The following is an 8545-nucleotide window of genomic DNA, read 5'->3' as shown; positions in this document are numbered from 1 at the left end:
TGCTGCTTCTGGCTCAGAATCCTTTCATTCTACTTATTACCAAGGACATTTTATTTTATTTTATTTTATTAAGATTTTATTTATTTATTTAACAGAAACACAGCAAGAGAGGGAACACAAGCAGGGGGGAGTGGGAGAGGGAGAAGCAGACTTTGGGAGGAGCAGGGAGCCTGATGTGGGGCTCTATCCCAGAACCCTGGGATCATGACCTGAGCTGAAGGCAGACGCTTAACGACTGAGCCACCCAGGTGCCCCTATTTTTTCTTTTTAAGATTTTTAATTTATTTGAGACAGAAAGAGTGCACACACATGAGCGTGGAGAAGGGCAGAGAGACAAGCAGACTCCTTGATGAGTGTGGAGCCCAATGCAGGACTTGCTCCCAGGACCCCAAGTTCATGACATGAGCGGAAGTCAGATGCTTAACCAACTGAGCCACCCAGGTGCCCCTTTTTATTATTTTTAAAGATTTTATTTTTGGAGCTCCTGGGTGGCTCAGTTGGTTAAGCGTCTGCCTTCCACTCAGGTTGTGATCCTAGGGTCCTGGGATCGAGTCCCCGGTCAGGCTCCCTGCCCAACGGGGGGGTCTGCTTCTCCCCCTCCCTCTGCTGTTCCCCCCACTCATGCTCTCTCTCTCTCAAATAAATAAAATCTTAAAAAAAATAAAAATGAAGATTTTATTTTTAAGTAATCTCTACACCCAGTGTTGGGTTTGAACTCACAACTCTGTGATCCAGAGTCACTGCTCCACTGACTGATCCCTGGGGGGATGGGAGGTGGGGGGTGAGGGGTGGGTAGAGCATGAGGTGGGCAAGGGCAGAGGGAGAGGAAGAAGCAGGCTCCCCTCTGATCAGGGAGCCTGACACAGTGCTCGATCCCAAGACCCAGGGCCATGAACTGAGCCAAAGGCAGCCACCTAACCCACTGAGCCACCCAGGTGCCCCTCCCTCCTTTTTATATACTTTCCTCTCCTTAGAGAGGCTGGAAAACCAAAACCTCAATTTCCTAAATTTTTTTGGAGCTAGGATTGTAGTTGTGAGTTTTGATTTATCAATAATGTGCACATCCAAGAGACCTGAGAAATGGAAGTGAGGCAGGGGCCCTCTCCTGGCTGCTTTGGTAGCTGCTGCTGGCCAGCATGGCCATGGGATGTCGGGGTTTTCGGCAGCCTTGTCCCAGCAACCATTTACAAGCTTCGTGGCCACTGAAGGCAGCTGAGGCAGTGTTAGCAACAGTAGCTTCCTGATACCTGGATCTTGAGGAAGGCACTGTGTTCTTGAACTCGCCAGTTTCAGCAACAGTCTTGTTTCCTCCCCTTTCTGCAGCTTCCCCTGGTGGGTGAGTTTAGTAGTCTTTTTTTGTGTGTGTGTGGTTTATTTTGATCTTTTTTTTTAAGCTTTTTTAATTTATTTGACGGAGAGAGACACAGTGAGAGAGGGAACACAAGCAGGGGGAGTAGGAGAGGGAGAAGCAGGCTTCCCGCGGAGCAGGGAGCCGGATGCGGGGCTCGATCCCAGGACCCCGGGATCGTGACCTGAGCCGAAGGCAGACGTTTAACCGACTGAGCCACCCAGGCACCCGGCAATGTATACCTTATTATGCAGAATTATTTGTAGCTTAGAAATAACTTTCCTATGATACTTTTATTATTGCAAATAGAGCTGCCCCCTGCTCCTCCCCTTATTTCAAACTATTCTCATAATTATACTGAAGAGCCAGTATGATATACTCTCTCATAAACTATCTGGCCTAGAAGATTCTAGAAAATTATAAAGGGGGAATCATTCTGGATGAATAAAAGGTACTTGAATCTTAACCAACAGCCCGTGCAGTGTCCTGCAGTGGGAATAGTTACAACACTTTTGGGAAGTTTTTGCACTGTTTCCTCAATTTCAGAGCAGTTTTTAGACCATGTTAAAGCATTGGTGAAATCTTGCTGGAAAGCAAGTGATTCTGTAATTTCTGGTATAGCTGATTATCTCTCAGTACTCTCAAATAGTTAAGTTCTTCCCTACCCTTGACTCTCAGATTGTAGGTGAAACAACTTATTTTCCATTCATTGGATGTAGAGGTCATCTTTTTTTACTAATCCCTTCTAACTTTTCAATTTTTTCTAGGAATGTAGGTTAAGGGGAAATCTTGCAAATTTTAAAGGCCTCAGGGTGGTAAGGGGAAAATGGTAGGTTTGGGAAGAAGATCTACCTCTCATTTAATGGCTGGATTAACCCAGGTGGTAAGTAAGTGTGAAACATTTTCCAGGATTATGAAATTGACATAGATACTTTATTTTTTAAATATTTATTTATAGATACTGTATTTTTTTTTAAGATTTCATTTATTTATTTGCGATAGAGCACAAGGGGGGTAGGGGTGGGGCACAGGAAGAGGGAGAAGCAGGAGATTGGTCCAGGAGGTGGTAGTACCGTGTAGTGGTTAGATCAAGGTTCGGCTCTTCCACCGGCTGTGACCTTTTAGCAACACAGTTTCTACATCTGTACAACAGTGATCATAATGTGATCCATCACAAGCTTTTTATCTTGAGTGCTCATCTGATTCCTTTTTCTCCAGATTAGAACTCAACATCATAAGCCCATCGGAATTTCTTAAATAAAAAGGCTATGAAAAATCACAAAAGCAAGAGCAGAAATAAATAAAATAGAGATTAGAAAAACAAAAATGATTAACAAAACTAAGAGCTACTTAAAAAAAAAGATAAATACAATTGACAGAACCTTAGCTAGACTAAGAAAAAAGGGAAGGATGACTCACTGACTCTGTCTGTAGAGCGTGTGACTCTTTTTTTTTTTTTTAAAGATTTATTTATTTATTTGAGAGAGTGAGAATGAGAGAGAGAGTACGTGAGAGGGGTGAGGGCCAGAGGGAGAAGCAGGCTCCTTGCTGAGCAGGGAGCCTGATGTGGGACTCGATCCCGGGACTCCAGGATCATGACCTGAGCCGAAGGCAGTTGCTTAACCAACTGAGCCACCCAGGCGCCCTAGAGTGTGTGACTCTTGATCTCTGCTCTCGGGATTGTGGGTTCAAGCCCCATACTGGGTGTAGAGGTTACTTAAAAATACAATCTTAAAAAAAGTTCCTATTGTTTTGGTGAATGGATAAAAAGCAGCCTGCAATCACGCGGGTTAGCAAACAGTAGGCTTCATTACTTCCTTCCTCTCTGGGCCCCACTTTTTTTTTTTTAAGATTTTATTTTTAAGTAATCTCTGCAACCAATGTGGGGGCTTGAACTTACAACCCCAAGATCAAGAGTCGCATGCTCTTCTGACAGAGCCGGCCAGGCACCCCTGGGCCCTGTTTTCTGATAGACTTCTAGTTCACCAGTACAGAGGAAGTACACAGAGTGAGAAGTCACATCGGGTCAGATTTCTCCGTAGTTTTAATCTGTCCTGGAAAATCTCTAACGGGCCTGGGTGGAGGCAGCTTTGCTTTCTCTTCTGGCAGCTCTTCCGGCCTCAGTTGCCCCGTCTGCTGCTGGGGATGGGGGTTGCCTCCACGACAGCTCGCTCTGGAGGCAGAAAGAAACTCAGCAACTACTCTAAAGTACCTGCCCCATTTGGCTGCTGTTTAATGGAAGCCCCTTGAATTGTATAACTGTTATTTGTGGTCAATAGTTTGCTGTTTGTTTGCTGTTGTTTTGATATTTCTCAGGCTATTTCTAGTACTGAAATCTGGATGGTTATGGGTTCAGAGCAGTCATGCCGTAGTATAAGGTACGGTACAAGGACACGGTCCATGGGCACGGTCATGTGCATGTCTGTGTGCGGGGGGGATGACTTAACAATCAAGTGGCAGTTATATGGACTGTTTTACTGCACTGAGATATGTTTATATTTTGTCCAAACGGTCCTTCCAAACTGCAATACATATTTATCAGAAGCGGTAGCACTAATATCAATCAATAAGCCATAGCCTTAAAATTAAAACAAAACAAAACAGTATTTTCTCTTAACTTTGAAAGTATTACATTTTCATCACGGAGAATTTAAATAATACATAAAGTAAAAAGAAAAAAGAAAAATCACCTGCAATTGAATTACTCAGAATGAACCAGCCTGAATATTTTTGTTGTGTTTCTCCCCAGGCTTTTTTTTTTTTTTTTTTTTACAAGAGAACAAATCTACACCTTTATTTACTTTTCATTAAATTTAAATCCTTGAGGGGTAGAGCATCACATGGATTCTGCAGCCAATGGCTTTAGCAGGAAGGTTGCTTTGGAATTCGGCACGAACCATGCCACTGTTTCCATGAGCTCAAGTTACTTTTCCCCAGATTACACTGGTTCTGTCTGGTTTGCCACCAGGAGTCACTGTGTTGTTCTTTGCTTTGTACACATAAGCACATCTCTTGCCTAGATAGAATTCCGTTTCATCTCGAGCATAAACACCTTCGATTTTAAGAAAACCTGTGTGCTCCCTCTGGTTCCGGAGACCCCGCTTATAGCCAGCAAAAATGGCCTTGGACCACAGCCTTCCAGACATTATTTGCCATTATAGGAGTCCTGTTCCCAGCAGGCCTCCACAGACTCCAAGGGGGCCCTCCCCAGTCTTATTATCCGTAAATATACAATGTAATGTTTATAGCATCTCATACTTCTTAGAGCTTTCAAGGGAGGCATGCAGTCAGAAATGAGCTTGGCCCCAGGCAAGAGGCCTAGAGTCCAGGCTGGACAATCCACGTGTACCTGAGACAGAAACAGGAAGTTAGAAGCTTCTGCAGCAGGTGGGTCCCAAGGTGGAAAAAGAGCATTATATTTGTTCCTGCGGATTTGAAAAGAACCGTGTATTTGGCATTCAGATGATAGTCCAGTGCCTTTTACCTAACAACAGAGGATTTTTCCCAAGGAACAAGTTGACAACATTCTTCCCCATCCACTCCCCTCTCCTTTTTTTTTTTTTTAATTAATCTCAGATATTAGATTATCCTCTATGGCAAAGTTTACATCTCCATTAAAAAACAATATTATAGCTCTTTCCCTCATGGTGCTCAGAAAAGCCAACCTTTCCAACTCCTTGATTTTCTTCTCCTAGCCTCCAGATCTATGATTCGTAAATGTTGTCTACACTCAGGTTGTGATACTTTGTTACAGGATCCCTACCTGATTCATACACAAACCAAGTTTAACTTTACTGAAAAGAGGTGAAAAATATGTCTCAGGTCTTAACCTATTCTTGTTTTTAATCATACTTTGAAAATAAATAATACTATAGGCCCTCTTAAAAATATTTTGAAAGTCTGATATAAAGATACTGTGAGTGCCTCTCTACGAATGGATCTCTAGGAATTTATACTTCATATTTTAAAACTGCCAGCATCTAAAACACGAGGACATTTTTTCAAGTCCAGATAAAATATATTATCACCGTTATTTGAATTTTTTTAAAAAACAATACTTTTACCGGAATTAGAGCTGCTGACAGAATGCTTGAAAAAAACTTCCATCAGAAGCATCGGGTGGTGCTGAAGTGTTTTACTCTGATCGTCTCATGGCATAAAGCACCAAGTTTTCCTAAAACTTGTTTTGTAGAGAATACCTAAACAGCAGGTTTTATGATTCTTACAGACATTATTGCCCTGGTGCAAGAGAATACCGTAGTAAAAACGTGCTGCTTTCAGTTGGTTAAAATTTAAATGAGCTCAATTCTCTGCTGTCTGTGTAATCCCTATTATGTTTTAGCTGCTATTACTCCGAAAGTTATAATTTTTTGCGTTTTGTCCCCTGAAGCAAACTATAGGTAGTCCCTTGTGGTGAGCGGGAGGGGCCGCTCTCCTTCAGGCATTAGCTTGTGTGCTAGGACTTCCAATCTAACCCAAGGGTCTACCCTTCATAATACTCTGGATAAGCATGTGATGTGAAGCAAGCCAGAGTGGTGATTGTCAAAGTGTGCTCCCTGATGAACAGCTTGGCATCACCAGGGAGCTTGTCAAACATGCACATTTTTGAGCTCTGGGGGTGAATCCCAGGAGCCTCTGTTTTAGCAACACCTCCTGGGGATTATTACGCAGGCAAAAGTTTGAGAACCACTGGCTGGGTGGAGGTGGAAGGTGCGGTGGAGGGGGAGGGCGGCTAGGGAATGTTGCCAAAGGGGTTTTGCTAATCTCATTTCATATGCCTGTTCTTCTCCAGTAGAATAGCTTCAGGGAGCATTTGTAAGAAGGAAAATACACTAGAACCTCTGTACAAAACCTCTGCACCACACCACCGTCTAACCATGTTAAGAAGATACGTCCTTTGGATAAATGTGCCCTACAGAGATTTCAGAAGATTTGCTGATCTGCACTTTGGCTGCAAAGGTTCTGACATGTCTCTTTTTATCACTTACCTTCACTGTTGTTCTTTTTCACACTGGAAACTCAAGCCTTCTGTTCATGTTTTAAGTACAGACGGTTATTATTTCAAGCAACTAGGTAGATCAGAACAGAAATACCTCACGTCATTATTCTCAGATCCCCTAGGGATGATCCCTTTAGATTTCCTGGTTGGCATCCGGACTTTGGCGATTTGGAGCCAGACAGCCCTTCTTTCTCTCCAGGCCCCACCGCTTATTAAACTGTGATTTAAGACCAGCTACTGACCTGCTCTAAGCGGCAACTTCCTCATTCATAAAATGAGGATTAGAGTAGGTTCTATCCCATAGGGTTGTTTTAAGTGTGAATAAAATTATTTAATATTCTTAATAGCATATTATTAAATAGAAAGCATTCACTAAACAGTTCGTATTGTTGTTATTTATGAATCTTCGTATCACCCATGGAACCCTGCCCCCCTTTCTTTTTTTTTTTAAGATTTTATTTATTTATTTTAGAGAGAGATTGAGAGAGAGAGAGAGCACATGAGAGGGGATAGGGTCAGAGGGAGAAGCGGACTCCCTGCCGAGCAGGGAGCCCGATGCGGGACTCGATCCTGGGACTCCAAGACCATGACCTGAGCCGAAGGCAGTCGCTTAACCAACTGAGCCACCCAGGCGCCCCCTGCCCCCCTTTCTATAGGCAGATATCCGCTCTCCTAACTCACTGACAAATCTAAGGCCATTAAATGTGACTTTCTTCAGTCTCCTCCCTGCTCTTCCAACCCTCCGCCGCCAGCATCTCACAAAGTTACCTGGTATCTGTCACTGTCACTTCTGGGGTCTAAGAATAAACGCTGAGGGACTCCTTTCCTTCCTTCTGTTCCAGGCCAACCACTCAACTGAACACTTAACTCTTTCCCTTTTGCCGGGTCAGAAACATTTTCTGCCTTTTCCTCTGTCCTTTAAACTTGGTCTAACAACAGCTTCACGCATCTCTCTCCTTTTTCCATTCAAACTTCTGACAAGGGTTATCCATATTTCCCTGTCCATTTTCCCCCAATGCCACAGAAAATGTTTACATTAAGACTGTCAGAGGGGCACCTGGCTGCCTCAGTAAGAAGAGCATACGACTCTTGATCTTGGGATTGTGAGTTCGAGCCCCACGTTGGGTGTACAGGTTACTTAAATAAATTAAAAAAAAAAGATTGTCAGTGATTATCATCATACAGCTGATTGATTTTTCCCCTTTAATTTTGTTGTTCCCAAAATATTCATCTTCTGAACAATCAGGGTTTCATACGGGGTTGGAGGGACAAATTTTGGCCTTGAAAATATAATTTGAAGAAAACAACTGCCTAGACAAGAAAAAACAAAAAAAGGAAGTCATTGGCTAGTTGAGGCAGAGACGGTGGTGATTCATCCCTTTTTTCTACCCTGAAGTAACTTCTGAAAAACCATTTGACATTTTAAGCAATCTCTGGATGCGTCTCATCCCAAATTAATCATTTCATCACTATGCTGATGGCTCCCAAGTCCACTGTCTAACTTTGACCTTTCTGGGGTCTTTAAAGTCATATCTTCAACTGCGGGGAAGGGTATATGTGTTCGTCTGAATCTGCAAACTAGTAACATCTGAAACTAACTCACACACCCACCTATTTCTATCCAAAATGTTCTGTTTCTGCTGTTGTTATCATTACTCATCAAGCTAGAAACCAAAGAATTCCATCCTTAACTCCACTGAGGTAGGAAAATAGGAGGATAATCCTTAACTCCACTGAGGTAGGATAATTCCGCAAAAAATTAACAGATGGGTCCCTTCTGTGGATTCCTTCAGCACCAATTCATTTGCTTCTTTCTACTCATGCATGGCAAAAATGAGACGACAAAAGTGTCCAGGTTCTTGGGTTCAAGTCTACAATGTACCGTCTGGTTTAAGATACAAAAGATTTTCGAGAAAAAAAATTAAACGGAACTAGATTTGCTCCCCTCTCCTTCTTTACTACTTGTAGATCAAAGACCCTTTCACATATCAGAAGGAGTTTGCGATCTAAATTTATAGAGTATAGGGGAGGAAAAAGTTTTCCTTAACTCGTTTACGATCCCTGGCTCGGTCTGAAAATTAAAGTAACAAGTCAGATTAACGGGAAAAAAAAAGGATACAGATTTATTTAATATAAGTTTGACATGACCCTGGAGACTTCGTAGGAAAAGAAGAACCAAAGAAATGGTTAAACTTTAG

General features: G+C 42.5%; 1 pseudogene; it reads right to left on the bottom strand.

Annotated features, from left to right (window-relative positions):
• Positions 1-4123: 4123 nt before the first annotated feature.
• Positions 4124-4529, bottom strand: LOC148163697 (large ribosomal subunit protein eL33 pseudogene; annotated as a pseudogene).
• Positions 4530-8545: the final 4016 nt, after the last annotated feature.

The sequence above is a fragment of the Eumetopias jubatus genome, unplaced genomic scaffold (assembly GCF_037043125.1).
Source record: "Eumetopias jubatus isolate StellerSeaLion01/CBP00866 unplaced genomic scaffold, mEumJub1_p1.0 scaffold_8, whole genome shotgun sequence".
NCBI lineage: Eukaryota > Metazoa > Chordata > Mammalia > Carnivora > Otariidae > Eumetopias > Eumetopias jubatus.
Note: the sequence above shows the minus strand (reverse complement) of the source record. Positions and strands in the feature narration are given on the sequence as shown.